The sequence below is a fragment of the Suricata suricatta genome, chromosome 16 (assembly GCF_006229205.1).
Source record: "Suricata suricatta isolate VVHF042 chromosome 16, meerkat_22Aug2017_6uvM2_HiC, whole genome shotgun sequence".
Lineage (NCBI taxonomy): Eukaryota > Metazoa > Chordata > Mammalia > Carnivora > Herpestidae > Suricata > Suricata suricatta.
Genome location: NC_043715.1, coordinates 29,946,482 through 29,974,251, shown reverse-complemented (window position 1 = coordinate 29,974,251; position 27,770 = coordinate 29,946,482). Strand labels below are relative to the sequence as shown.

At 42.4% G+C, this 27,770-nt stretch overlaps 1 long non-coding RNA gene across 10 annotated transcripts; it reads left to right on the top strand.

Annotated features, from left to right (window-relative positions):
* The first annotated feature begins 45 nt into the window (after positions 1 to 45).
* Positions 46 to 27,770, top strand: LOC115280455. Of its 10 annotated transcripts, none has more exons than XR_003903790.1 (10): positions 46 to 565; positions 5,063 to 5,207; positions 6,649 to 6,830; positions 7,803 to 7,854; positions 8,020 to 8,179; positions 8,459 to 8,543; positions 8,648 to 8,898; positions 15,037 to 15,248; positions 15,666 to 15,868; positions 19,217 to 19,318. It is a non-coding gene; the product is annotated as an uncharacterized LOC115280455 (long non-coding RNA). The 10 variants fall into 10 exon arrangements; XR_003903788.1 differs by having other exon boundaries at positions 47 to 565; positions 7,800 to 7,854; XR_003903787.1 differs by lacking the exons at positions 46 to 565; positions 5,063 to 5,207; positions 6,649 to 6,830; positions 15,666 to 15,868; positions 19,217 to 19,318 and adding exons at positions 6,844 to 7,226; positions 23,890 to 23,987; positions 24,513 to 24,649; positions 27,222 to 27,770 and having other exon boundaries at positions 7,800 to 7,854.

Sequence of the window (27,770 nt, the reverse complement as noted above, 5' to 3'; positions counted from 1 at the left end):
TGTGAAGACTGAGGGGCTGACCTCGTGGTGTGCTTAGCATTGCATCCACCCAGGAAGGCTGCATGGATGATAAGTATTCTTGTCCAGGCGGGCACTACGGAACACAGATGCGCAAGCTCAGTGCACATCTTTGTCATTCTAGGCAAAGGAGTCCCCCCTTATGTGTGAGGGGTACGTTACATGCCCCCCTGGTGGATGCCTGAAACCAAGGATAGTACCAAACTGTATATATCCTATGTTTTTTCCTATACATATAGACCTATGACAAAGTATAACTCATAAATCAGGCACTGTAAGGGATTCACAACAATAATTATAAAGTAGAAGAATGATAACAACTTACTGTCATAAAACTGACGGGTATGTGGTCTCTCTCTCTCCAAATATCCTTTTCCGGCACCCACCCTGCTGCATTTTGCGATGATGTGAGATAATGAAATGCCTGCCTATGTGAGGAGATGGAGTGAGGGCAATGACGTAGGCCTGTGACCTGATGCAGCATTACCATTGACTTTCTGAATCTGCGTTAAAGCATCGCCTGCTTCTGAACCGCGGTTGGCCACAGGTAGCTCAGAAAGCGAGTGTGGGTAAATGGGGGGGACTACTGGACGATCTAGGCAGAGCAGAATACACGTGAGATGGCAAAGGTCTAGCAGAGGCTGTGAGGACGCGCTGTGTCTTGTGTGCATTGCAATGGCCCACCTTCAATTGCTGTTGTCTGCAACTCACCTACGATCCTACTCAGGCATCCAGAGCCTGTCCTACCCTGTGTTCAGCAGGGCATGCAATCCAGAGGATTAACGCCTCCCCTCCCCTACCACCACCCAAGGGAATAACCTCAACCAGGATATGTATAAATAGCCGCCTGCTCCCTCTTCCTCAGTGGGATGACTCTACAGTGCTCCTTCTACAGTGCTCCTGGAGGTCCCCAACAGGACTGAGCCTTACTTGCCCACCAGCTTGATGACATCATTCACTGATCGTCCTTCTGCCTCCTCTCAATTCTTCATTCCCCTCCTGGAGTGCACTGGGATCATCTCCAAAGGAGTTATTTGCACTTAAGTCCTAGTCCTAGAAACCCAATTATGGTAGATACAAACAGAGAAGCCAAGCCGAATATCCCAAGGTGCTATGATGTCTGTATAGGCTGCAGATGCCAGGAATCCATGGCCAGGACCCGGCGAGAGCCTCATTGCCCTGGTTTCTCATAGTGGGAAACTGCCCCGCACCTGAAGACCTGTTCGTGCGCTTCACGAATCCACCTGCGGGTCCCTGTTTGGGAGCAATGTCCCTGGAGGCTGGGAGCCGTGGCTGGGCTGATGCAAGAAGCCAGGATGGCGTCTCTAGGCTGGGAGCACATCCCACTTGTGGGTGTCTCAATGTAAACACGGCATCTGAACGAGAGGAAGCACGCTCCATGCAGGCAAATCGGAGTTTCCTCTTCTTTCTTCTTCTTCTTCCTCTTTTTTAGTGGGGTGAAATGTAAAAACACCAGTCTTTGGCCCCTTTTCTGTAAAAAAAACAATAAACATTAAAAAAACAATAGTAATAATAATAATTAGAACAGTAAGCCCAGCCAAGAAAAGTTCATCTCACGCAAATGAGAGACTATATATAAGATGCCCTCCCAGACCAGATCAGTAGCCGGTGAGTGGAAAATAGAATTTAGAAGGGCTGCTTCTGGACTGGGTAATTGGTGTGTGAATAGTGCAAGTTTCTATGCAGAATAAAAGCACAGAAAGAGAAGGGAGGGGAACCTCACACAAGACAGTCAGTGCTGACACTCAGCGTTCACTGGAGACAGTGAGTGCATTACAGAGATACGTCCGCCTGCTCCACAAAGGTGCCCACACCCAAGGAATATGCTCTTGGTTGTAGCGTCTTGCCTCCACACTGACCGGGAGTTTGAAAATATAAGACCAGAGTGTGGGTGTGCAGGCTGTAGAAAGAGCAAGGAGATGAAAGAGCAAGCTTTCCTTCAAAGAAATTTGGTTTCTATAACAAATCAGGGGCCCAGACAGTTTAGAGGAGGACAAAGAACACTCAGATTCCCCTCCTGAGGCTCTTCCAAAGCCAACACGCTCATTTTCAACCACTCGCAGGTGTTTTTCCTCCCAGAACAAACACAGAAACAAATATTTACAGAGTCATGAAAATTCAACAGAAGTCACCTGGACACAGGGCTTCCCCACCTGTGCTCAAGCTCTCTGGCCCGTGATTATTAAACAGAATGTCACACCTAGTTTCCATTGTGGGACAGGAAACTCTTGGGCCAGAGAGAATGAGTTCCCAGAATGTATTCCTAAGAGTAAATGCTGCATCTTTTTAAGAAAATGTTTGCAGCTCTGAGGGAAGAGTAGATTTTAGGAATGCCAGTGGCTTTTCCCCCAGACCTGCCAAATTTTGCGGCGGTGCCCTCAAAGAGCTCACGGGCCACCTTGTGAATCGATTCATTACATGTATCAACGGCACAGAGCAGAGGGCTGGCTGTCACACTGACCACCTTGAATAATTTCTCCTGTGCTTATTTCTGGGAAAAGCCCTTGTGTGCTTTTCCTGAATGTCCCAGGCGTGGGTGGGTGTCAAAATTGGGAAATGCAGCTGGGGAAATTCAGCCTTCAACACTCCCCATGTCATCCTTCAACCTTCTTCCGCGGATCTAGAGAACCAAGCAAGCGAAGAAAGTGGATGTGGTTATGGGAGGAGGGAAGAAAGGAAAAGAAAGGAAGGGAAGGGGAAATGGAAAACAAAGCATGGCAACAAGAGCATGAAAAGGAGGGAGGAAGGAACCGGAAGGAAGAGGATGGAAAAGAGAAAGAACGGAAGGAGAGAGGCAGGAAGAGAGAAAAAGAGACAGAGACAGACATAGATCGGCTGCTGTCAGACCCTCACTGCTTTATACTGAGGAGCCAGATAGCCGCTCAGTGAAAAGCTGAGATTAAGCTCACAACATAATTTCCATTATGTTAATGTTGCTTTAAAATATATTGCACAGAGTGCTGCAACAATCAAATTATCAATTATAATGTCTACTCAGAGTAGGAAAGTGTTGCAAACAGAGGGCTGATTACTGCTTCAGTACATCCAATCTGCATACTCATTGTTCAGTACAGGGAAAACAAATTATCTTGTGTTGGCCCCAGTTCAAATTTAATTAAATGAGTGCAAAGCAATTATAATAAAGTACAATAGTGTAGTAATGAAAGGAAAATAACTCATTAACCTATTAATCTTTATTTATGTTCCTCTCAAATAACTATGTAATTTCTTTATCACCGCATCCCGTAAGAAGAAGTAGGGTCTCACTGCTTTGTGGCCTGGTTTAACAGGTTCTATTTGGTTAAGATGCCTTCACACTGACCATTTATACCAACTTTCCTTAGCTTTGGGGCCACCCCCACCTTCCCATCAAGCTCTCTGCCCGCACTTATGTGTATGCGGTCTAGATCTAGAGTTTCTCTTCTGGTTGAGAGAGAGAGAGAGAGAGCCTGGTGCTTTCAGTCAGAAGAGCTCACATCTCATACTTCACAGTGCTTTCTGGTTAACAAAGTGTTTTGCATGTAGGATCTCATTTAGGTCTTGCGACAACATGGTGGAGGTGGTATGATTACTGTTGCTGCTTGATCAATGAGGAAATGGAGTTTTCGAATAGATGAGCTTTTTGCCCAAGCTTTGAAAGTCCCCCGGTAGCAGATCCAGGACTGTCACTTAAGGCCACAGCCCCGATATCCTCATTTTGCCCCTGGAATCTCACTACGCAATGTATGGTCCAAAGACAAGCAGTTTTGTTATCAGCTGAAAGCTTGTTGGAAGTATGGAATCTTGGGCCCCCTTTCAGAACTGAAGAATCATGATGTGCATTTTACAGGATCCCCTGGTGATGCGGATGCAGTAGAAGTTGGAGAAGGATTGGCATTGCTGGATACCCCAGGGCCTTTCCCCCAGAGACTTAGACAAGTTCCCCAGGGGGATGCTTTTCTGGAGTTCTCAAAGCAATTACTTGACCTTGAGATGGACTTGAGATGATCCTGAGTGATCAGGGTTCACTCTGGCTCCCACTGGCATGCCACCGGCTGGGGGTAGAGGATGTAGGACAGGCAGAAATAGTTTTTCTTTTTGGCCCCACACCTGACCCTAAAACCCTCACCCCTTCCTTCAGGGAGAGTTTAGAAAAATGGAGAGGGAAGAGAAAGGAGAAACTGAGGAACTGAGGCAGGAAATAGACATTTGTCAAGTTTCTTTGTTCCTAAAGATTTTTTATGTATCATTGCTTTTTTCTAAATTTATTTATTTAGTTTGAGAGAGAGAGTGTGTGCATGAGTAGGGAGAGGCAGAGAGAGAGAGAGAGAGAGAGAGAGAGAGAGAGAGAATCCTAAGCAGACTTGGCACTTTCAGCATGGAACTTGACACAGAGCTTGAAGACAAGTAAAAAAAAAAAAGTTAAATATTTAAGGAATGTATTTTTTAAGTCATTTCAAATTTAGACTATCTGTTTGTCCCAATTGCTGCTGCTAAGAGGATCTTCACTACTTTTCATGTTTGCCATTTGCCCATATACCCTCAATCCCGTAGATATACTGTCATTTGAGGTGCAAATTATTTCATGTATTCTGTCTTCAGTGAACTTATTCAACACAGGTTTATTGAACTACTGTTCTGTGTGGGGATAGATGCGTGAATGGTAGAGCCCACAGTGGGGAAAGCAGACTTTAAATACACAAAGAATCGCCACTTCATAATACATGTCAATTGTGAGTGGAGAGGGAAAGGTTCACCCTATCTTCAAATAACTCAGCCCTGGGATGAGTTTCCTATTTCAGAAGAGTAAAATAAGTGTTTGAATAAATGAGCCAGCGACTTCCCTTCCAGTTTTAACCCAGTGTCTTTTTCTTCTTGCTTTATTGAGGTGTAACTTACAAATCAAAACTGTGCATTATTGTGTATTTCAAAACAATTGTATATATGTGTTGCTAATGCAGTTTCTTTGGGCAGAATGATTGCCGGGGCCCCTTAGGATTTGGAGCAAGTTCTCCCACTTACCTCTGTTCTTTCCTCTCCTCAGGTTTGCCCCAGACGATGCTCTGCACCCTTCTTCAACCTCCCCTGCTCCCCAGGAAGCTGATCTTTATGGACCCCCTCACTGGCTCCCTGGCCCTGCTCCTTCCAAGTGAACGAGACCATTGGAGGGGTTGGAGGCAGGCTTCATGGTTTGTACACCATCTCCTCATCTGCACAGTTGCCTTGTATCGGTTGCATCTCTCTCTAGAGAGTCACAGCTCCCGCCAGGCAGCCCTCTCTCTATAACTCCTCTCTGCACCCAAGATCAGCACATCAGGCTGAGACTAAGCCAAGCCAGGTGGCTAGTTGCCAAAGTTAAGGAAGTTGTGACTCTTGGGTCCATGCATTGTCCCAGTCCTGATGTAACATTTTTATGTAAGGGGCCAGATTAACTATTTCAGGTGTTGTAGGCCCAACAGTCTCTGATGCTACTATTCAACTCCGCCTTTGACCTCGAAAGCAGTTGCAGACAATAGGCGTGTTCCAATAAAGCTTTATTCTCATAAACAGGTCGTGGGCCATATTTGGCCCACGGGCTGTAGTTTGCCAACCCCTGCTCTAAGTGAGACAGTTCCCCACGCTGCTGACTCTGGGGTACAGCACTGTCCCTTGTGGTTTCCTTTAACCCTGCTCACATCTTTGCAAATAATTCCTTTACTAAGCTCCCCTCGAATTATCCAAATTGAGTGTGCCATCTGTTTCCTGCTAGGACCCTAATTGATGCACTTGGCTTCACATTTCTCCAACACAAGCTCTAATTGCAAAGGAACAACAACAACAAAAACAAAACCAACAGCAAAAAGTGGGGACTATGACCAATTATTATGTGGCAGGGATGTGGTGCTTTACATGTATTCATTCATCCCAAATATGATAGAACATTTCACAAAGTTACAATACGCTTTTAAAGTTGGCTGGAGCTGAAATAAATAAACCCCCTTTTTTTATTGGGGCCCGGAGTCTCAATCCTGCTGACCGACTTGTCCTCTTCTAATGGAATGGAGGTCTGTTCTAATTAAACAAGAAAACACATCTTTTCACAAGGGGAGAACGGAGGCCATTGTACTCTGTGCCTCAAAGAAAGCATGCTTTAATAAGAATCCTTTTATAATCCTTGCTTTTATTTGTTGCTTCCCAAAGCTTTTTCTGGTAATAAAAGGATTGTAAAGTTGACAAATATAAGCAAGGACAAAGAAGTTTGGGGAGATAATGCCTTGGTGAATGGGCAAGTATTTGAAAGTGCATTGATCCCACAACATGTAGAAGATGATCGCAAAAAGCCAAAGCTCCCATCAGGGTGATGTTTCTATTACAAAGTAAAAGCCCCTCCAGGCAGGATCATCTAACCCTTGTATCAGGTAGAATTATGCCCTGTGTTGAGGAGAAAAATAATTCAGGCAAAAATGTAGGGTTTGATATCTTCAGATGTGGATGTGTTGAACTTCTAACCTACTGCATTATCCTACATAACTGTAGGATATCCTACATAACTATCCTACATAACTGGAGCTCCAGCAAATGTGTCGTGTTCTGTGATGCATATGTTATGAATGTCTGTTCTCATTTCACCCTTATCCCTATCACCCACAGCACGTGTTATTCCTTCGGGCAAGAGCCACCATTTTTGAAGGCTTTACATGTTCCTCGGGGCTCCATTCCCAGTGCAAAGATGGAACACGTGACTGGGCCTGGGCCAATCAATGCAGTGCAATGCACCGGCCACCCAGATTGGTTTAGTTACATGCACGGTTAACAGATAAGACTGAGTCATGGTAAGCGATCAGACGGGCTGTTCTTCTCCACTAGAGTTGAACGTGGGAACCTAGAACTGCTACAGCTACGGTGGAGCCTGGGGCTGAAGTCAGCAGAGTAGAATGATGACATTGCTCAAGCCTGCAGGACATCCTTACCTAAAGCCAACCTTAATAAGATGGATTAGAGAAAAATATAAACAAGTTTCTACACTTTTCTGCATCCAAACCTCTTGTAATTTTGCACATTCTCTCACTGAGAGCTTCAGGGATGGAGATGTTTTCGTACCTCTTGAATCCAGCTTGTCTCCTGACTTGCTTCAGCCAATGCAATGCAGCAGAAGTGATCGTATGTGCTATCGCTCAATCTCAGAATCCAGCTGCCAAGCAGCTAAGCCTGGGTGAACCTGTTAGAAGGTGAGAGATGCTGGAAAGGACAGCCCAGCATCCCAGCCAGCCGTCAGAAGCCCATTCACAACTAACAGCCCAGTAGGGACCAAAATGAATGAGGGAGCCAGTGGAGACTGTAAGAGCCATCCAACTGAGCCCAGCTTTGATTGCTGACCCACAGATTTTGAGCTAAATAAGGAGTTGTGCTCAGCTACTATATGTTGACAGGAGCTATCAATCATCAACAACTAACTAATAACACACAACCCTAACCCTGGGTTTTTCACTTATGCATATCAGTAATTTATTATTATTGTTTGTTTGTGCCACTTAGAATTGGATTTTTCATCATTTGAGAGGAAAGGAATGCTATTATAATGGCATGTTGTTGGATGTGCCTCCACTCCTCAGCTAGATATCATTGTTAGGGATCCTGTCTGTCTGATATGGATCCAATGATGAGTGGGAGATCAATAAGTTCTTAATGATTGCATAATATTTGGGCTGGTTTTCAAATCACATTTTGAAGAGCAAAGGATATATTTGTTCTTGAGTCCCCGAAGTCATGGGGATCTTGCTTAACTTGGCCTAATTCCTCAGCAGGAATTTGGAAGATATAAGAGGCATCTCTGACCATCACAGTAGGTGAAAACAAGTAAGTCTGAGTATCTAAGGTATCCTCAGTATGTAAGAAACCATCCCGAGCCATTTTCCTCAAGGGAATCTGGAAAAATCTGGGTCTGAGTCTACCCTCCTTGCTATAGAAACCTGAAGTTAAGTGTGAACTCTTTCTGAGATAAAAGGCATGTACTTTTTCTAGGCAAGAAGCCCAGATCCACCTGCCCTTCCTGTCCTCTAGGACTCCATCCATTCCTTGCTATAACTTGCTGCATTATTCCTATAATTTATTTTCTTTGAGAAGAAAGAAAGAAAGAAAGAAAGAAAGAAAGAAAGAAAGAAAGAAGAAAAGAAAGACTAAAGTAAGAACCCCAAAGGAGTCACATTCCACTCCAGTAAAAAGATAGTATCTACCTGACTTATAGTAGAGTAGAGCCCAGCAACCAATTCTTATCAATCTTGACAAATTGTGTGTGTGTGTGTGTGTGTGTGTGTGTGTGTCTGTGTGTGTGTGTAGGGAGAGAGAGGATACTATTATTTTTATTCTTTAATCAGAGGATAACCAGACTTTCTCTACCCTAAGTGAGTTTACATTTTAAGTTCCTAAATGGTTGGTTTTTTTCTCAAATCCACGGACAAAGGTCAGGAGAAAGAAGATCCTATTGAGGATGGAAAAGAGAAATATACTCAGTGGCTGGAGATAACTTCTCTTAGCCCAGAGGTCAGGTGAGGGCAGAGCTGGCGGACATTTACTCTTCTCTCTAAACTCTCCCAGGCCTCACTAGCTCCTAATCTTTTCTTTCTTCTTTCTTACTCCTCCTCACTCATAGGCTCATCTCTTTCCCTGAAAGGCTCAAGGCAAAGTCCAAGGTGATGAAATGCCATTCATGAGAAAAGGAGGACATGGGCTGAATTGGGCTATCTCCTCCAACTAGACAACTGGAGTGGCATTGCCAATTGCCCATTGTCAGAATGAGGCCCGGAACCATTCAGACCTTCCTTCCTCATTAGACTGCAAGTCTGCAGAGTAGAGAAAATGCCATATTGGAAAATTGGATGCCAAAGAGAAGACATTCAGAAGGTAAATAAATGAACAGGGCAGAGGGTGGAGGGGCAAGTATGCTTGGAAGAAACAGAGGAACCTATGTACGAGAGAGAACAGTCGGTTGAAGCTACTGGACATGAAAGTGACAGAGCAAAGGAGGCAGTAATGCAAACTAGGGTGATAAGGGGGAAAGAAGTGAAGAGCTTCAATTTATTTCCTGTCACTCACCCCCTTTCTTGTATTATAAAATGCAAACTCCATAAACATGGTCTTATGACCCCGAGTGATTGAGACCCTCTGTCCCTTCAGCCTCTTCCCTAGAAGGGCTCCCTCTTATTCTTAGTTGCATAGGATTCTTTAATTTCGTCCACCATGCCAGGCTTGTTTCTGACTCTGTGTCTTGCCATTTGCTGTTTTTTTTCCCCGTCATGACAGGCTCCTCCCCATCTGTGAAGTCTCAGTTCAAACAGCAGCCCCTCTGTGAGGTCATCCTTGATCACTTTACCCAATATAGGTCTGCCCCTGACTCCTACCTCACTATTCTAGAATGTGCTCCTTCATTGTACTTCATGGTGGTGAAAATCATCTTCCTTCCTTCTGCTTACTTGGGGCTTAGTTCACTCTTCTTTTTCTAGCTCCTTGAGGTGTAAAGTTATGTTTTTATTCAATAGCTTTCTTTTTAATTTTTCAAAAAATTTTTAGAGCAAGTGAGCACATGGAGAGGAGCAGAGAGAGAGGGAGAGAGAAAATCTTAAGCAGGCTCCATGCTGAGCAACATGGGGCTCGATTCCACAACCCAGGGATCATGACCTGCACAGAAGTCAAAAGTCCAACACTCAACCAACTGAGCCACCCAGGGGCCCCTCTTCTTTTCTAATGTAAGCATTGATTGCAATAAACATCCCTCTTACTATTGCTTTTGCTGCATCCCATAGGTTTTTTATTTGTATTGTTGAATTTGAAGGGCTCTTTGTTACAGTAGCTAGTACTACCTGCCCTAGCTAATACACCAGGGAAGTCTTGCCAATGGTTTGTAAGGACCAACCAGAAGACACAAATAATCACAGCTTCTCTGAAATTCCTCTCTCCCATAATTCACTTCTCCTGTACCTCGGAACATGAATTCCAGCTGTTCCATCAACCACTGACTAGAACCATTTTCTTTGTTGAGCACGAAGTCTTTATTCATTAGGGTGCTCTCCAAACACATCTATCCCCTGGTGCTCATTTCCTGGCCTGGAAGTGTGTGAGGATCCCAGCACTCTCTGAATTTATATGCTCTGTTACCTGTATTAGTGAGAATGCTGGGCTGCAGCCATTCATCATCCACCAGTCCACCAGACAAAATGATTCACTCTAGACTTAAAGGCTGAAGCCGACTGAGTATCGCTTTAACTGAAAGGAAAGGACTTCCATAACGTGGCAAGAGCTTTACGGCGGAAAGTTGTATTAATGACCCCACTTCAGTGCTTATCAGGAGGAGGTCATATAATCCCTTCCCAGAATTACATGCTGGCCAGTTCAGATAAATAACACAGATCTCCACTATTCATAATCCAAAATGTTAACAATTAATTTCCGAAATCCATCCTGAAGGGGGCTGGAAGCCCAAATCGCTGGGCCCAGACAGGCCTTGCCTGGTAGATTTCTCATGAGTCAAAATTTAAACCTCCAACTTGTAACGAACTGTTGTCAAGACACAGCTGACTTAGGCAATCAAGATAACATTATTCAGCAATAATGTGGGTGAAACATACTCTAAGTGTGAATTAATAAGTCGGCTGACACCAGGCCCCAGATGTTCCCAACTCTGGCAATATGCCCAAAGTGATGATAAGCAGATTTACATACTTAACTAATATGTTTATTTAAAGGAAATTTCCAAATCCAAAATAACATCCAGATTTCTTATTTGGCTGCAGATCAAAAGACATCCTATCAATAAAGACAGAATCCAGGATAAACCTTTTCAACATCTGCTTAAAACCAAACAACAGATTTGAAGGTTTTGGTAAAACTTAATTGCAGACAAATTTTACTGCCTCTTACATAAATATATATTTTCATATCCCTGGGGTGGTTCTGACCTCATCAATTCTCATGTTCACAATATGCGACATTGTTCTTTTACTGGCACCAAGAGCTCTGCCTTTATGGAGACGGCCAGTCTCAAGGTTTTCTTTCAGACTGAAGGATGAACAGACTTTCCCCCTCATCAGGAAAGTGGAGCAAAAGTCAGGGGCATGAGCAAGAGCTTGGAATGTTGTAGAAAAGAAAAATCTGTTCCTCTCGTGACCAGTTAGTGCTTTGTTTTTCTGTAAGTTCTAAAAAGCATTTATTTGGTCTCACTCTTCCTTCATTTTAGAGTGATGCTCCTTGACTATTGATGTTTTTTCTTTTTGCTGTTGTTGTGGCTGTGGATTCCCCAAGGGAGAACTCAGTAACAGGATGAAAGTGTTACTAGATCCCTATGCTTGAGAAGGAGACATGATGGAATGGGTGTCGGCCATACTAGCTCATATCCATTCAGTGTGAGTGAGTTCACTTTCCCTAGGTGTTAACTGCCTGAAGTTGGACCAGGATTGTTGGACACTGAGGCATTTTTCCTACCCACTTGCCAGGGCTGTAATTGAACTAAGGATGTGCGTCCAGAAACGCCCTTTGCCTGAGGGTCTGTTTAGTGTCAGAGTCGGTATTAGCCGGTTGACCCTGGGGCAGGGAGATTTGGAGAGTCAGAAGTCATCCATCTTTGCCCCTGCTCCATCCTTTGAATTTAGTCATGTTAAGATTTTGAGTCCAATCTCTTCATAGCCGAGACCGGAAGGATAGGTTGGTGAAAGCATTCAAAGAAATGCCAGACAGAGCAGCAGTGGGCTACGATTTTCCTCTTCTCAATTGGCAAACATATTTCTAAATACTTCATTTATTTATACTTTTTATACTTCCTATACATTTTTTGAACAATAAGTGATACCATGGATAACAATTTTCTATGTATGATTTCATATATCTATATTTATATATATCAAAAGCCTTAAAATCTGTCTAACTTTTGACCTAGAAATTCTACCTCTAAAATGTGTAAGAAAATAATTACAGATTTGTACACCGATTTAACTATAAAAATGCACGGCTTTGCTTATGATAAGAAGACAAATATCAAATGACCTAGATAGCAAGCAATTGAAACTAGCTAATTAAATGATGGTCCACAATTTATGAAAATTTTCAAAATGAAGTAATAAGATAAAACAACGACAATGAAGAGTGTTGATCTCAGCAAATAAGAAAAATTATGCAAAAAAATGAGTGTTATATTTTGCCATTAGAAGATATATATGTACAAATATGTAATATGTATGCATCATTTTGTTTTTACTTTAAAAATTTTTTAATGCTTTTTATTTATTTTTGAGAGACAGAGAGAGAGACAGTGCGAGCAGGGGAGGGTCAGAGAGAGAGGGAGACACTCAGAGCAGGCTCCAGGCTCTGAGCTAGCTGTCAGCACAGAGCCCAACGTGGGACTCGAACCCACGAACCATGAGATCATGACCGGAGCTAAAGCCAGATGCTTAACCGACTGAACCACCCAGGCACTCCTGTATCTTAATGACATATAACAAAATTATGGCAGGGTACAACTCTAGATAATTATAGTTTGTTTTTTACTTATTTTATAATGTGAATGTTCTACAACGAACAACTATTATTTTTAGAATTCAAAATTCTAAAAATATTGTGTAAGTTTTCATTTTAAATTGATTGCCTTGAGGTATAATTTACATGTAATTAAATGCACTCATCTTAAGTATTCATTTCAATGAGTTTTGACAAATGTATGAACCCCATGTCGTTGACAAATTAATACACAGAACAACTAAAATATAGAATTACTACATAATTTCACCCTAAAATGTTCCCTCATGTCCCTTTCTAGTCAAACTTCTCACCTCCTCTGGCTCCAAGGTAACTCTCTGTCATTGTAATGAGCTGAATTGTGTCTCTCCCCAAATTTATAGGTTCAAGTCCCAAACCCCTAGTACCTCAGAATGTGACTTTTGGGAGATAGGGCCTTTCAAGAGTCAGATGATTAAGTAAAATGAGGTCACTTGGGTGGGACCTATGCCCATGTGACTGTTATTATAAGAAGAAGAGATGGGGCGCCTGGGTGGCTCTGTCGTTTAAGTGTCCAACTTCAGCTCAGGTCATGATCTCATGGCTCATGGGTCAGGAACTGCGTCAGCTCAGAGCCTAGAGCCTGTTTCAGATTCTGTGCCTCCCTCTCTCTCTACACCCCCCCTCAAATATAAACATTAAAAAATTTAAAAATTAAATAAAAGAAGAGATTGTAACACAGACATGTACAGAAGGAAAACAGAAGACAGCTTTGACAAACCGAGAGCCTCAGAAGATTCCACAACTGCCCCTTCCTGGATCTGACTTCTAAGTCTCCAAAATTGTGAGAAAATAAATTTCTGGTTTTTTAGGCCACCCAGTCCATGGTATGTGGATGGCAGCCTTAGCAAACCAATACAGATATTATAGTATTTTTTTCAGTTTATTTATTTATTTTGAGAGAGAGAGAGAGAGAGAGAGAGAGAGAGAGAGAGAGATGTGGGAGGGACAGAGAGAGGGAGAGAATCCTAAGCAGCCTCCACAATGTGAGCGCAGAGTCTGATGTGGGGCTTGAACTCACAAACTCTAAGACAATGATATGAGCCAAACTCAAGAGTTGGATGCTTAACTGACTGAGCCCCCCAGGCATCCCTATAGTATTTTTTTTTTTTTTTAAAAAGAGTTTCATGTAATGGAATCATACAGTATGTATGTTTGGCTCTTTTGTGCAGATTTGGCCTTGATGTTTTTGAGATTCATCCTTGTTGTTGTGTGAATGATTAGTCCATGATTTACTCTAATCTGTTGGAGATTCCTTCGTCTTGCTGGGTGATATTTCTTTGTTATGGCCATACCACATTTTGTTTATCCACCCACCAGATAATGGACAGACACGTCGAGTTGTTTCCAGTTTTGCACTATTATGAACAGAGCTATTGTAAAATTTCTGTACAAGGGGCACCTGGGTGGCTCAGTTGACTGTGTGTCCGACTCTTGGTCTCGACTCAGGTCATGATCTCATGGTTCATGAGTTCGAGCCCCGCATCGGGTTCTGCACTGACAGTGTGGAGCCTACTTGGGATTTCTCTGTCCCTTTCTTTCCGTGCCTCTCTAACTCATGTTGTCTCCCTCTCACTCTCTTATAAATAAATAAACTTAAAAGCAATATTTAAAATTCTTGTACAAGTTTTGTGGGTTTTTTTTTTGAAACATATGTTTTCATTTGCCATGGGTGAATATCCCTAAATAGAATTGCAGGCTCATGGCAGAAATAAATATTTAACTTCATAAGAAACTGTCAAACTGGTTTCCAAAGTGGTTATACCACTTCACAACCCTGCCAGCGAAGGACGGAAATTCTAGTTCCTCCACATCTATCCCAACACATTTTTCAGTCTTTTAAATTTTAGCCATTCTGGTTGATATGTAGTGTTAAGTCACTGTAGGTTTAAATTTAGATTTCCCTGTTGGCTAAAAATCTGAGCATCTTTTAATGTGTTTATTGGCCATTTGCAGATTTTATTTTGAGAACTGCCTGTTCAAGTCTGTTGTTCACTTTTTATTGGATAATTGGTCTTTTATTATTATTTTTGTTTAATTTTTATTTATTTTGAGAGAGAGTGAGAGCAGCGGAGGGGCAGAGAAAGATAATCCCAAGCAGGCTCCATACAGCCAGTACAGGGCTCAATGCAGGCCTCGAACTCACAGACCGTGAGTTCATGACCAGAAATGACATCAAAATGCTTAACCCCCTGAGCCACCCAGGCTCCTCTTTTATTATTGAGTTGTAGAAGTTCTTTATATATTCTAGATACAAATCTCTGCCCGATTACATGTATTGCAACATTTTCTTTCCGCCTGTGACTTTTCTTTACATTTTCTTCATAGTGTCTTTCCAAGAGCAGAAGTTTTACATTTATTTTGCTTTTAAGTAAAAAGAAATGACCAGTGGTGTTGCATGAGAATTCAGGATCATCAAGGTGGTTTCCATTTCAGCTTACCCTCCAGTTTTTTGACTCAATTTCTCTCTCTCTTGTCACCTGTTATTTTAACTAACAGGTGCCTACTGGTGGGAGCTGTGAGCAGAAAAGGCAAATGGGCCACCAGGAAACCATAGCAAAAACAGAAACAAAGCCCAGGGCACCCTGGCACATACTCTGACTTCGAGGAAGGGAAGCATCATGTCTGCAAAAGCACCTTCCAGGACTTTCTGGCTTCAGACTGACAGCAAAAACCGTCTTCCATTCACAACTAACAAAAGTCCTTTTCAGGTATGATTTGGGAAGCGCTATTCATGTTTCTTTGCAAGAAGCAAAGCAGAAAAATAAAGATCCTTCAGAATTCTACTAGAAAACAGCCCTTCTGGGAAATGCAGAATTGGGCTTTCTGAGCTATAAGGCTAAACTGTTCCTTCACTCCCCAAGAGCCGACTGCTTTCTGCTGTGTGGCCCCAAATGACCCTATGCACACACATGTCCTCACAACTCAGCATATTTCTTTACATGTCTGCCTCTTAAAATCACACCAGAGCCCTGTTAGGACATGGCCATGCTTTGTCCTTCTTTGTATGTATAGAGCCTGAAATAATTGGCATAGAATAAGAAATCAATGGTTATTACCTGAATGAATGAATGAATGAATGAATGAATGAATTGTTCAAACCCAAAACGCTGAGATATCTCTTCCAGTTCTACACTCGATTTGATGAAGTCTTTCACTCTGCAGTTAGACAGACCCAGGATCATGCCTCAAGCTCCACCTCTAGCCCCTGTGTTACTCAAAGTTCTCAGCCTTTGAACTCCAGTCTCTTCAACTTATTAAAGGAGTATTGATGGGTACAATTATGATAATTGCCTCATCGGTTTGTGTGGATTCAAAGAATGAACACAAGGTGTGTAGCTGTGTCTGGCTCATGGAAAGCGCTCTGTAAATGTTAGCTCTGATTATGTTTAGGCTGCATTTTATGTGACTCATTTCTTAGAAAATTACTCTTAATGTTTGCTGTGGCTAGAAGATGATGGTAATGGTGATGATGATGATCAAGTAACTATTGGACTAGGTGTCTTATGTGCATTATATTTCCTAATCTTTACAACAACCTTGAATTACAGGGATTTTTTTCCCTCTTTTATGCTTTTAACTCAAGTGACTACATGAATCACCAAGCTAGTAAGTGTTGGAGCCTGGATTTAGACTCGAGCTTATCAGACTCTAAGTTCTTTCATCATGGTCACCCTACTCTGTCCCTTCACACAAGAAGGTGCTCTTCAGAGGAGAAGATGCCTGTCGTCAAGGAGGACAACATAGGTCACAGACATGGGGTTGGCAGATTGTTCTGTTTGGAAGAATGGTTGACTTGGGCTTTTTTGTTTTATTTATTTTTGAGAGAGAGAGAGAGAGAGAGAGAGAGAGAGAGAGAGAGAGAGAGAGAGAGAGAGAGAGAAAGAGAGAGAGAGAGAGAGAGTGTAAGTAGGGGAAGGTTAGAGAGAGAGGGAGACACAGAATCTGAAGGCAGGCTTTAACCCATGAACCGTGAGATCATGACCTGAGCCAAAGTTGGACACTTAACTGACTGAGCCACCCAGGTGCCCCATGGGATTCAGCTGACTTTGAGGACCACCAGTTCTGTCTTTCTCTCCTTTTTAATTTTTTTAATATTTATTTTTGAGAGAGAGAGACAGAGTGTGTGTGTGATCAGGGGAGAGGCATAAAAGAGGAAGACACAGAATCCCAAGCAGGCTCCAGGCTCTGAGCTGTTAGCACAGAACCTGATGCAGGGCTCGAACCCATGAGCCACGAGATCATGACCTGAGATGAAGTTGGAGGCTTAACCAACTGAACCACCCAGGTACCCCAGTCCTTCCCCCCTTTAGATACTAAATCACTTAGGATTAACTTCTGTAGCACATTACAGACAACACAAACAACAGTGGCTGAAATGAATTTTTTCTCTTGCATAAGGAACAAGCCGAGATGTTTAAGCCAGTGCTGGTATGGTGGGTTCCAAGCTGCAAAACAAGGTTTCTTCTATCCTTTTGTCCCTAAAAATAAGCATTCAGGAGAAATGTTCTCCTTCCTCACACAAGGCCTGAAACTTCCTGACCCCATGAAGAGATATGCAGCCCCAACAAGTGGGCCAGCCCAGGAACCCTCTGTATCTGGGGACTTGGGATTCTCCTTCTCCACCAAATGCCACCCTTCTGTTGGCTTGGGAAAAGCCCTCTACACCCTCTGGTAGTTCTATAGAGACCAGTGGGAGCCCAGCAGCACCAGATATGATAAGCAATTCAAAATAATTTTGCAAAGGAGGTGCCTGGGTGGCTCAGTCAGTTAAGCATCCAACTTCAGCTCAGGTCATGATCTGATGGTTTGTGGGTTCAAGTTTCATATCAGGCTCTGTGCTGACAGCTAAGAGCCAGGAGCCTGCTTTGGATTCTGTCTGCCCCTCCCTCATTCACGCTCTGTCTGTCTGTCTGTCTCTCTCTCTCTCTCTCTCTCTCTCTCTCTCTCTCTTAAATATAAATAAACATTAAAAAATAAAATGATCAAAGTAATTCTGAAAAGGCTCTGAAAATTAAATGGTTATTGGACATGTTCATCCCGGGATTGTATCTCAACTTCACCTTTTGCCAGCCCACAAAAGCATGCCAAGACATGTGTGCTGAACCTAAACAGCCTGCTAAAATCAAAGGTTTAAGTGGAACCCAGAGTCTCCTAACAATAACAGTTAAACTATCCAGTATATAGTAGAAAACCATCATCCCAAGAACCAAAAAAAAACAACGTGAATAAGAAAAGGCAACGAACACCAGCACTGAGATGAATCAGATGCTGGAATTATCTGGCAAAGATTTTTTAAAAATAGATATTTATTTTGAGAGAGAGAAAGAGCAGGGGAGGGGCAGAGAGAGAGAATCCAAGCAGGCTCTGAGCTGTCAGTGCAGAGCCTGATGTGGGGCCCAAACCCACAAACCATGAGATCATGACCTGAGCCAAAATTGAGAGTTGGACGCTTAACCAGCTGAGCCACCCAGGCTGACAAAGGTTTTAAAGCAGCCATCAATAGGGTGGCTCAGTCGGTTAAGTGTCCAACTTTGGCTCAGGTCACGATCTCATAGTTTGTGGGTTCGAGCCCCACATCGGGCTCTGAGCTGACAGCTCAGAGCCTGGAAACTGTTTTTGGATTTTGTGTTTCCCTCTCTCCCCAACCCTCCCCTGCTCATGCTATCTCTCTCTCTCAAAAATAAACAAAACATGTAAAAAAATGAAGCAGCCATCATTGGGCACCCCAGTGGCTCAGTAGGTTAACTGTCCAACTTTGACTCAGGTGGTGATTTCATAGCTCGTGAGTTCGAGCTGTGCATTAGTCTCTGTGCTGACAGCTCAGAACTTGGAGCCTGCTTCAGATTCTGTGTCTTCTTCTCTCTCTGCCCTTCCTCTGCTTGCTGTCTGTCTCTGTCTCTCTCTCTTGACATAAATAAACATTAAAAATTTTTAATAAAAATAAATAAATATAACAGCATCACTCAAATGCTTTAACAATCAACCACAAATTTTCTTCAAAAAAATGGAAAATCTCAACAAAGAAAGTTTAAAGAAAAATGGAAAGTTACAGACTGAAAAATATAATAATAGTAATAGAAAGGGCTTATCTCCAATCGGGGCAGCACCTTCTCCAGAATTCAGTGATTTCCAAATTTAATTTTGCTGGATATTTTTTAGATACAAGGGAGGCTGAGAAATGTAGTTCTCAAGCTGGGCCAGCAGGGATATACTGGAGTTTTGTTTACTGGGTAAAAGGCAAGAATAAGTATTGAACTGTTAACTACCTATATCTACCATTGAAACCAATGGCCCATACAGTGAGAATGATGCCAAGGTTCTAGGAGTTGGTATTGGAATAAGGACTTATTATGAATAAGATTAGAGAAATGGTGTGGCCATTAAGGAAGATAAGGAACTTTTGGTTCAGTCTGGCATGATCGACAGTTACCATTTTTTGTAAGTGCTGGCAGAAAGACAATTTGATGTGACCTGATGTCACTAACACCTCAACAGGCTCACCTTTTGAGGAAAGGCCACTTAATTACCTGATTAATTTGCTCATCTTAATTAACTTGTCCCTATTGTTGATAACCTTGTATTGATTGCTCTGCTGGTAGTAATTAGAAAAGTGGTAGAGAAGTAAATGGAGAAGCCACAAGGAGGAAAAATAAGAGCATGCACTCCTGTCTCTCAGGAATCTATCCTCTACACTTCGAGCTCCACACTTTTGTTTCTCCTTCTGGGTAAATATATTAGAAATGCAAAGAGAGAGAGAAAGACAGAAGAAAGAAAGAAGAGAAAGAAAGAAAGACAGAAAGAAAGAAAGAGAAAAACAAAGAAAAGAAAGAAAGGAAAGCAAGTCATTTTCTCTGGTAAACATTTCTACTGTTCCTCATTCCTTAGAGATTTGCCCCTCCCCCTTTTTTTCCTCAAAGACTTTGCTCCCTTCCCCCACATGGTCCTCCTCTCTTGACTACAGCTGACTGGGCAATGGATGAACACATAACAGAAATCTATTTTTTCAGATTTTTGAATTGGAGCATGAAAAACAGGATCAGTTAACTCTGGGTACTGAAACTGTAGGATTCCATAGACTTGAAGGGTGGTCAGGGCAGCCATTTTGTGGCAGCCATCTTGGGTCTTGTACTCCATCAACAACCACTGAGAGCTGTCCAGTCATGCTCACCAGTCTTCTAGTGGCTTTCCAATTCCTGATATCAGTCTCTTGTCCCCTGGCCATACTTGTTACTCTGGGTTTTACAGGATACTTTTGATTCTTTTACAAAAGGTCTTTTGTACATAAACTCACTCACCCTGGTTGCCATTTTTTGCAACCCTTGGACACCCCTAATATAATAAAGCACTCTCATCATTGGCTTCTCTCCATTTTGCTTTGAACACCTCTAGGGAAAATGCACATGTAAGGGACCTATGAAAAATCAGTAAATGGGAGTTGCTATCAAAAATGTGGAAGCTGAGGACAGATTTTTGGTTGGCAGAGACCAAAGGTAAAGAGTGGAAGAAATGGAGGAAGGTGGTCAAGATGCACAAATTTCCAGTTATATAAGATAAATAAATTCTGGGCCTGTAACATGCTGTGTGGTGACTATATAGGTAATGATATTGTATTGTATATATGAACATCTCTAGGAGAGTAAATCTGAGAAGTTTGAATCATAAGAAAAATACTTGTGACTATATGAGGTGATGGATGTTAACTAAATGTATTGTGGTGATCATTTTGCAGTGTACATATATCAAATCATTGTGTTGTGTGCCTTAAACTAATATAATACTTAATTAATTTTTTAAATGTTTATTTTTGAGAGAGAGAAAGATCAGAGTGCAAGCAAGGGAGGGGCACACACACACACACACACACACACACACACACACACAAAGAATCTGAAGTAGGCTCCAGGCTCTGAGCTGTCAGCACAGAGCCCAATGCAGGGCTCAAACTCACAAACTGTGAGGTCATGACCTAAGCCGAAGTTGGACACTCAATTGACTGAGCCACTCAGGCACCCCAATAATACTTAATTTTATCTCAATAAAATTGGGAAAAAGGTATAAAGTGATAGACTGTTCCAGTTCTCATCAGACCAAGTGCTGTGCCTAACCCTTTCCTACCCATCAACTCGGGCTTTTCCTGCCATTAACATGTCACCATATTCCCACTGACTTCAGTCCTTTGGGACCCCTTAATTCCCATACCCCACCCAGATTCCCAGAACTCTATTGCCTCCCAGAAGTAATCATAGTCAACACTTAATACCAGTTATTTTGGCTTGGGGCCATGGCCTTGCAAAGCTGGTATTGAAGTGATGCTCTCCTACCTAATTTGATTGAATTGAGTGTTCCAGTAAGACTAGTGATGCTTTCCTTGCTACAGGGTCCATCCTAATGAGCAAATGCTGCCTCTCTTTCATATAAGGCTGCAAATGTGGGCTTGTAAGGAAAATCTTTACAAACACTTCTTGGTGTCTCAGAGATCACCCAACATAATTACACATGGGGATATGCTGAGAAATACTAAAATAAACCTGACTTAGCATGCACATAAGTCTTTCATTTAGTATTGTGGCATCAAAGTTTAAAAAAATGTGTTTCCCTAAAGTTTGACTATTTATTAGTTGAGAATATAATAGAAGTGAAAGAGCCAACGAAAATTTAAAGCAGCCTAATCAGCGAGACAGCATTAGGACCATCTGGAGTCGCATATTTCCAACACCTTTGTCTAGAGTCTTAAGCAGTGCCTGTGTTTGTACAAGTCACATAAACAAGAACCACTTCAAACTTTGCTGAGAAAAATGAGGGCATCTTTACAAAGACAGACCAATGTGGAGGAAAGCCATGTGCGACCTGCAGCTCTTTGACAGCTATCCCTCATACAGAAGAAATCCGGAAGCTCAATTCTAGAAGACAGAAGAGCCTCATGATAACCCTGACCTTTCACGTAAGGAAGAAATGAGCTCCTCTTGTTAAAACATTTTTTTGTCTCTGTTACTAGAATTTACCCTAATCCTCATGGATGCAACACAGTTTCTGTGTTGACAAATACATGTCTACAGCATCATATAAATGGCAGCATGGCATTTCAGGATAGGGAAAGATCACCAGTTACTCATCCACCCCACTATTATAGGCTGTTTAAGCTATTTCTGACATTTTTGTTGGTTAAAAAAGGCATGGTGACGTGCACATCCTCAGACTTATCTTTAGGATACACTGCTAACCTAGTTTATGTACACCAGTTTGAATAGGCCCACCTAAATGATTGCATATATTTAAAATTTTTTTGAAACTTTATTCCAACATTCTTCTCCAGAGATGTAGCACCAAATCATGCTTCTACAAAACTTGCAGGAAGTGGTTTATTGAGACTCAACACACTGGTGATGACTTTTTTTTTTCTTTTATCGTTGACAATTTGATTTATGCTGGACTTCTGCAACCTACACCATGGTAGTGTGTTATCTTTTAGTTGAGTGATAAGTATAGTCTCCCCATCACCACCACCAACACTACCAATTTCTCTGCACTGGGGTTAGTATCCCCACTTATACTCCTCAGCATTCATTTTATTGTTGCAACCATTAATTGTTCATTCATCTAATATTGAGTACCTACTTCATACCAATATTGTGATAGCTGTTTATGATATAGGGATGGATAAGACTGACAAGATCCCTATCTTCATGCAGCAGATCATTCTACCATATTCACATAGTTGACTGTTGGGCTCAGGATTTGCTTCCACCCCAGTACATTGTGGAAACAGATCTGCTTCTCTCTCATATTGACATTCACTCATCAGCCATGGAGATCTTCACAGACATTGTCATTTTTAATCTTACCTCTAATAGTGGGAAAGCATCACCATGGCAACCCTATAATGGGCTACTAATGAGTAATTTTGGTGTTAGATATATCACAGTGGTCCAAATATGCTAAAGAGGAGACTCAGTCTTCACATTACGGGAGATGAAGTTTTCCTGAGTGGAATACTCAATTGTAGATGGTCTTCTCTCTCTGACACCTAAATGACTTCAACCATATGGACAAGGGTCCATCCTTCAGCTCCTGACCATCCTGACCAGCCCAGAGAGGTCAGAGCTCTGGAATGCTCTTAGGAGTCACAGAGTCTCTAAGGCAGATGAGATCATAGAGGAAACAATAAACCCACCTCCCATGTAGGAATCTCTCCAATGTCCATCTTTCACATGTCCTGATTCTATAGTAGCCATCCTCCAACTCTGTAGCTTTCTAGAGCAGATGCATAGTAGAACATGAACCAGAAACCATGCTCCTTTTCCAGATGTGGACAGAATCAGACCCAGGTTTTGGGACTGAAAAGTAATGACCATATGTTCTGATTTGAAGTAGTGACCTCACAGTGGCTTCAAACAAATCGAGACTTCTAGATTCTTGACCAGATCCTCAGTCAGGCCACATGGGTTTATAGGTTGTAGACTTTATAGAAAAAAAATTAATGTGTAATTCAAGAGCATTCCAGGTTTAAAAGATTGTGTGTGTGTGTGTGTGTGTGTGTGTGTGTGTACTGTGTACATTTATATTTATGAGTATGTGTTTATGGAAGGGGAGTTTCTTTGAAAACCATCTAGCAAATATAGATCAATGGCCCTTGCGATATTTGTGCATGCATTTGCTGCTTTCCATAGGAGCAACAGGCAAGTTATTGAGCTCTGTAGTTTTCACTGTGCATTTATTTGTGTTTGTCTGTTCCCTGATGGAAGACAAGCTCTATGAGATCAGAGATCTTGTCTATCTTGCTTCATACCTACCTCCACGTAGCCTAGAATGGTGCCTGGTATTTAGTAGGTGTTCAAAAACTAATGTAAACATATTCATCACATTTCATTCACACACTACTCTGTGAGGAGAATTCCATTATTTATTCATTCAACAGCTTTCTCTGAGTATCTACTATATGCCTGATATGCCAGCCATGAACCATCATTAATCATCTTCCTTCTCCCTGCCAGGTGTCTTTTGGGGCCTAAATGTATGATGGGGGATGGGAATGTGTCCTTGTTAGTAGGTTTTACAGATACTTAGTGCTTTATCTGTCCCTTCAAACCCATTTTGGAACAAGAGAATGGAATAAAGACATTTGATTTATTACTGATGATGTGGATAAATTTAGTCTTCCCCCAACCCCAACACACACACACACACACACACACACACACACACACACACTCATATAAATGAGATTTAGTGTAAAGGATGTGGTTCCAGTTACTCTACGTTTTTATCCCCCTCTGCTCCCAGGCCAGGCAGGCAGAATCCCACCCAACTCATGCCATGATTCAATTGCACCACTTCTTCCCTTCCTCACAGAGTCTCAACTTAGATTGGGTCTCATCATCCAAGGAACAAGTCTTTCTGATCCCAACCAGGGGTCTCCAGAGGGGACTATGTCTCCAGCCAGGAACGAGGTGAGAAAGTCAGAAGAATGCTGGAGGCTCAGGAGTCTCAAGGGGAGGTGAGGAGAAGGTCCCCAGAGGGTGAAGTTTCCTGCAGCCAGCTCGCTGGTGGTTGGCACTTAGGTTTACTAGAGCTGGCTTTGGGTCCTAGGATCAGGCTCATTGCCATCTCAACAGATGGGCATGTGGGTAGATAGCCAACAGATAATGTATGAGCAACAAATGTGTTTGTTGAGGGCAGTTTTCCCAGGCAGGAGCATCAAAACAGGCTCATCCTGAGACTCCACACCTGTGCTCCTCTTCTGCCTAAAAATCTGCTGGAGGCTGAGGTCCCAAACACAGGAGAGGGGCCTGAACAATTTCTATCAAATTCTTGCAAGAGAGAGAAAAGGATGGCTCCAGGGAGCATAAGGAGAAGGACTCCCCCAGGGGGCAAAAAAGATGCCAACGTTTATTTTCAATGAAGGCAACAGGAGGGAGTGAGGTCAGACACAAAGAAGATCCCCATGGGTTTGTCTATATTTCTTCTGCTTACAGCTGAGAAGTTGTGAACATCCCATTTTATGACACTCACGTAGCCATGATGAGCTTTGAGGAGAAAACGGGGAATGTGCAAAACTGACAGCTGCCCTGGAATCTTCTCCCTGGAAAATGAGAAATTCTGTCTTCATGAGGTATAAATTATGAATATCATGACTAGTGTCCAGAGGTAAGAAATGCACAGCCCATGTGCAGAGTCTGCTTTATCCTGTGTACCTGGGAGACCCTGCTAATTGATTACAATGTATTCAGCATTTTCTCATGAGTCCCAGCCAGGGCTTCAGATCTTTTTTAAAAATTTATTATCTAATACATTCACCGCTTGCAAAATACTAAAGTATATGCTTGAGAAATTTCCCTCCCACCCCTCATATCCTGTTCCCTTCCCCAGACTGGGGCCAAGCTGCCCAGACAACATGCTAGCTTTGAGAGAACATGGCATGGGAGATGTACCTAATTTCCCATTCTGAATCTACTCTTTCAGTTTCAGAGAAGTGGCCCAGCAACATTTTTCTAGCTCCAGTCTCGGTCACACAAATGGTCAGCTAGGACAGAGCAGACTTAGCCCTGTGGCAATGATATAGGTCCTTAATACAAATTTTTGATTAAATGGGCAACTCCATAAGGGCACCTGGGTGGCTCAGTCAGTTAGGAGTCTGACTCTTGGTTTCAGCTCAGGTCACAGTCTCATGGTTCGTGGGTTTGAGCCCCATGTCAGGCTCCACACTGACAGGTGAAGTCTGCTTGGGATTCTCTCTCTCCCTCTCTAACTCTCCCCTGCTCATCTTCTCTCTCTCTCTCTCTCTCTCTCTCTCTCTCTCTCTCTCTCTCTCTCAAAATAAATAAACTTAAAAAAAAAACAAACAATGGGCAACTCTGTGCTCACAATGCTTTGGATATTCCTGATTAATGCCTGGGCTTCTCAGAGGCTGATATCCGCTGAGCAGGGTCAGCACCTCTGGACAAGACTTTACCAACCAGACTTTCTCACGGACTTCTCGAGGCCTCCTCCTGGGGGAAGAGGATCAGATGCCAAGCTGGAAATTTTCACTTGGCTATGAATGTTGACAAAGCCTTGAGAAAACTAAGAGCAGAAGAGAAAGCACTGGACTGAAAGTCAGAAGATTCTGAGTCCCTCTCCCTGTTCCAGTATCTCCTAGTTGTGCGATCTTGAGAACCTCACTTCCCATTTCTGGTGTAAAATGAAGGGGTTACATCATTGAAGAGAAGTAGGAGTGGTTACATCCATGAGCTTTAGAGCTAGACCTTCTGGATGTGAATCTCGTCTCTGGCACTCACCAGCCTTATGACCAATGCCATGTGAGACACATAAGCTCTCCCAACCTTTGTGCCCTCCTAAGCAATGTGAGGATAATAATAATTCCTGCCTCATGGAGTTATTGTAAGAAATGAATGAGTTCACCATACATTTAAAGTGGGTGGCATAGTGCCTAAAACATGGTGAGCACTCAGTCAGTGTTAGCTGTTATTATTTTATGATGACTTCCAAGAGAGGCAGGAGACAGTAGAGGGAAGATACTGAGGAATTAAATACCTATTTTTATGTCAATACCAATGATGACAACTGGCTACTATGTTATTTAAAACTTCTCTATTTTCTTTTGCTGTCACCCGCATACTCCAAAGGTGTTAACATTAATTTTGCCACCAATGATTAGATTTAGAGATGTTGGTGAAGGTAACTGGTTTCTACCAATAAAGTTTCACCTTTGACTTTGAAATCACTTAGTCCAACAAAAAAATAAGAAGGTGTCTATAAGGAAGCCAGACATTTGAGTTTTTCATGCTAAAGATGGGGTCATGCTTTTTGTCCTTAGTAGGCAAACTGTGGATCTGTTTGCTGTAAGAAAGTTTGATCTCATGTTATCAAGTAGCATGAGCCTCTATGAAGATGTTTTCTTGAGATGCATCATCAATGTCCCTGTTTTGAGTTGAAGTGTGCCCCCCAGGAAGATATACTGAAGTATTAACCCCTAGAACCTGTAACTATGACCTCCTATTTGGAAATGGGGTCTTTGCTGATGTTATAAATTAGGATGAGCTCATACTCGACTAGGGTGGGCCCTAATCCAATGTGACTGGGATCCCTATAAGGAAAAAAGAGAAAAAGACATACAGGGAGAGTGCCACAGGATCAGAGGGGCAGAGATTACAGAGTGGTGATTACGAGGCATGGATTGCCAAGGATTGCTGGCAAATTCAGAAGGAAGAGAAAGGCATGGAACATACTTTCACCTAGATCCTCCAGAAAGAGCAAGGCCCTGCCAACACTGTGTTTGCAGACTTGTAGCCTATAGCACTGCAGAGAATAAATTTCTCTTGTTTTAAGCCATCCAAGTTTGCAGGGCTTTGTTACAGCATCCCTGGGAAACCAATACAGTCCCTGAGGAAGGTAAAGATGGATGATTGGTTTAAAAAATCAAGGACAGAGAAACAAGTTCTTTGAGAACATATATGACTTTTTTTTTAATTAGAGAGAGATGTGGAGGGGAGAGGGGTAGAGAGAGAGAGAAAGAATCTCAGCCTGATGCAGAGCTTGATCCCATGACCCTGTGATCATGACCTGACACTCAACTGACTGAGTCACCTGGGTGCCCCCATATATTTTTATTTGCACATATTTAGATAATTATACCTGGGAGATCTATGCCAACAATGTCCTACTAATCTTATTCCCATTCCAAGGTCCATCTGGATGTTTCCTCACAATGGAAGGCTCTCATCTCAAATCTTATCACATAGCCTCCTCTCCTGCATTCAGCTTCATCTCCTCAGAGAGATCTTCATGGACCATCCCCACGATAGCAGCCCAAGCCACTAGGCATTCTTCCTCAGGTTTCCCTGTTGAGTTGTTCCAAAACACAATGCTATATGAAATTCTCCTGTCTACCTGACGGCTCTTTGGCTTGCCTCACTCCTCTGTTGGTAGGATGTCGACACCCTGAGAGAAGAACATGGTGCCTCGGACCCCACTCTCTGTAGCACCTGGAAGAGATTCTTGCTCCTAACAGGCACACGATTCCATATGCCATCACATTTAAGATAATCCCAATCATAAGATGCATCATCACTGTGTACCACAAAGAAAAGGATACTAATTAAACTCTGAGCTGACATAGTAATGGAGAGATGCACCCCACTGCAGAGATGTTAAACTGCGAGAAAAAAGCATATCTTAGATGCAATGAAATATGGCAATGTTTCAATAATGATGCCCTCATGTAGAGTTGTGTT